The 2634-nt window shown below is 25.1% G+C and overlaps 1 protein-coding gene across 1 annotated transcript in view; it reads left to right on the plus strand.

Annotated features, from left to right (window-relative positions):
• Nucleotides 1–2634, plus strand: part of LOC117174514 (octopamine receptor beta-1R-like) — a 114744-nt gene that overhangs the window by 19132 nt on the left and 92978 nt on the right. The window lies entirely within an intron of this gene.

A 2634-nucleotide genomic window follows, 5' to 3' on the forward strand; every position in this document is an offset into this window, starting at 1 on the left:
CTTTATCCTTTGCCCTCCATCCTTTATACTTTATCATTTATCCTTTATCCTTCATCCCTCATCCTTTATCCTTTACCCTTTATCCTTTGCCCTCCATCCTTTATACTTTATTATTTATCCTTTATCCTCTCTCATTTATCCTTTATCCTATATCCTCACCCTTTATCATTTACCCTTTATCCTTTATCATTTATCCTCATCCTTATTTCTCTCCCAGTCCTTATCCTTGTCCCTATTCTTATCGCAATTTTACAAATTTTCAGAAGAAAAATCTGTCCAAATTCGATTTCAACCATTTTTTTAAAATAATTAGTTGAATTGGTATCTTTTTAAAATATGATATAATTCAGATTATAATGCGTAATTCGAAAATCTTTTACCTGAAAAATTCTCTATTTTACAATTTTATTCTTAAGCTTATATTTTTAATTTAAAGAATTTTAACGTCCAGTCTTGAATCCGTCGAAAGTTAAAGAATTTCCAGATTCGTAATTAATTCGTAATTAAAGGCTTTTATTAAATTAAGAATATTGTTTCTGTCTAAATTATTCCATGTTTAACCCAATTAATTAAAAAAAAAATTTTAATAAAAAAAAGGATAATTATTTAATATTTAGCAATATTTGACTTATGATTTAGGACGACTAAATTGAAGTCAAATATTTTAAAGTGAATAATTTGAAACCTAAATGTTTGACATAGAAAGCTTTGAATTGGTAAAATTTCGAAAGGCTTTTAACATTTTAACGTTACAATTTTTACTGCTCTACTTAATAAAATGTTTAATTTGTAAGCCAAATCGTTTAATTTTGATTTATAAATAATAATTAAACACGTATTATTTTTAGAAAAATTTGAGTAATTTTAAGAGATATTTAGAAAACTTAAAATGATATCAAGTAATTTAAACGAGGTTTATGAAAAAAAAATTCAGAACTTCTAAACATATTTTAAACTGAATAAAGTTTTTCCTTCAATTTTTAATAAATCTTAAAAATTAAAAAAAAATCCTTAAATTCTTTCCTGGGTCGTTTTTAATAATATTGCAATTCTCTTAAAATCTTTTCGAATATTCTGTTAAAATAATTTTTCAAAATGAAGAATCATTTTCAATTTTCCTAAGAATTTAAAGAACATTTTTGTATTCTTTTGGAGCCTTTCAAAATTCTTAAAAAGCCTCTAAATTTTTTTTAAATTGCAAAAATCGACATGTTATTTTAAATTAGTTTGTGAGTATTTGCACCGAAATTTTTTTACGAATAACCAAATGTTTTCGGTAAACACACTTCGTTGAAATTATTTGAAATCATTTCAAGTTCTAAATTAATTTTTGATCTTTTTTAAACTTCTAAATATCTCTTAAAATTACCCTAATTGTTGCTAAAAATAATAAGTGTTTAATTGTTATTTAGAAATCCAAATTTTAAGGACATTTTTTTAAATTCGCAGGATTTTCTCAAATTTGTAGGACAAATTCAATTAATTTGTAAAGTTATTGAGAAGGTTTGAAAAAATTTCAAAAATAAAGCTAAATTTGAAAAAATTTAAAACTACTTCTAGATTTCTCAAGATTTTGAAATACAATTTTAAAGATTTCTAAGGATGCTTAAACTATTTAAATTAAAAACAATTTGAATTCTAATTTAAGAACTTTTAAGTTGAAAAAAATGTAAATTTAAAAATATTTATTGGCCTTAAATAACTGAATTATATAATTTTGACCATTTTTAAAGTTCATTGATTTATTCTTTAATTTGTAGTATTGAAAATGTTAACCTGGATTTATATTTTTGGAACTTAATCTAAATCTCTCATCTCTATAATTTAAGAATGTTAAAACTTCAGAATGTTGCGGTTTAAACTAATTAAACTTAAAATTATTTAGTTAAAAAGTGTTAGTACCTTCCTGCTTATACGTGTAAATTATTGAACAATTTAATAAAAAAAATTTGAATTAAAAAACTTTTAAACTTCAATTTTAAAAGTTAAAAATTCAAGAGTTCCACTTCGAATGCTTTAGTTTGTTCTTTATTGTGTGTTACTTGTACTTTCACTGTTTAGCTTTATATTTTAATTTTTTGCATTTTATTGACCGGGGAAAATATTTGCGAATCGGGGAAAAACCGGGAATTTTGTTCTTTGATTAAAACGGTCACCCTGATTTGAAACCCCTTTTGAATTATTCAGATCTTTTCTTTCTTGGAGATATCGTTCAATAAAATTGAAAACTTCACCGTTTTCGTTAAAACAGCACACAGCAAACTGTTTAAAAAACCTGAAGTGATGAATCGATTCTGATGTTGAATCTGGATTTAGAAACCCAAGAAATCCAAGAAAAAACAACCCAGAAAAAAATATTTCTGCTTTCTGGACAAGCTTTTTTTCTGTAAGGTTGTATTCACGAAAACGGCAAAGTTTTTAGCTTCATTGAACGATATTTCCAAAAAAAAGGACATCTGGAAAATTCAAAAAGGGTTTTGAAGGGATTATTTTTTTTCATTATCTTTTTGCTCATCCTCGTCGCTGCCTCTGTCCTTATCCTTATCCTTATCCTTATCCTTATCCTTATCCTTATCCTTATCCTTATCCTTATCCTTATCCTTATCCTTATCCTTATCCTTATCCTTATCCTTA

This window comes from Belonocnema kinseyi, chromosome 6 (genome assembly GCF_010883055.1).
Source record: "Belonocnema kinseyi isolate 2016_QV_RU_SX_M_011 chromosome 6, B_treatae_v1, whole genome shotgun sequence".
NCBI classification, from domain to species: domain Eukaryota; kingdom Metazoa; phylum Arthropoda; class Insecta; order Hymenoptera; family Cynipidae; genus Belonocnema; species Belonocnema kinseyi.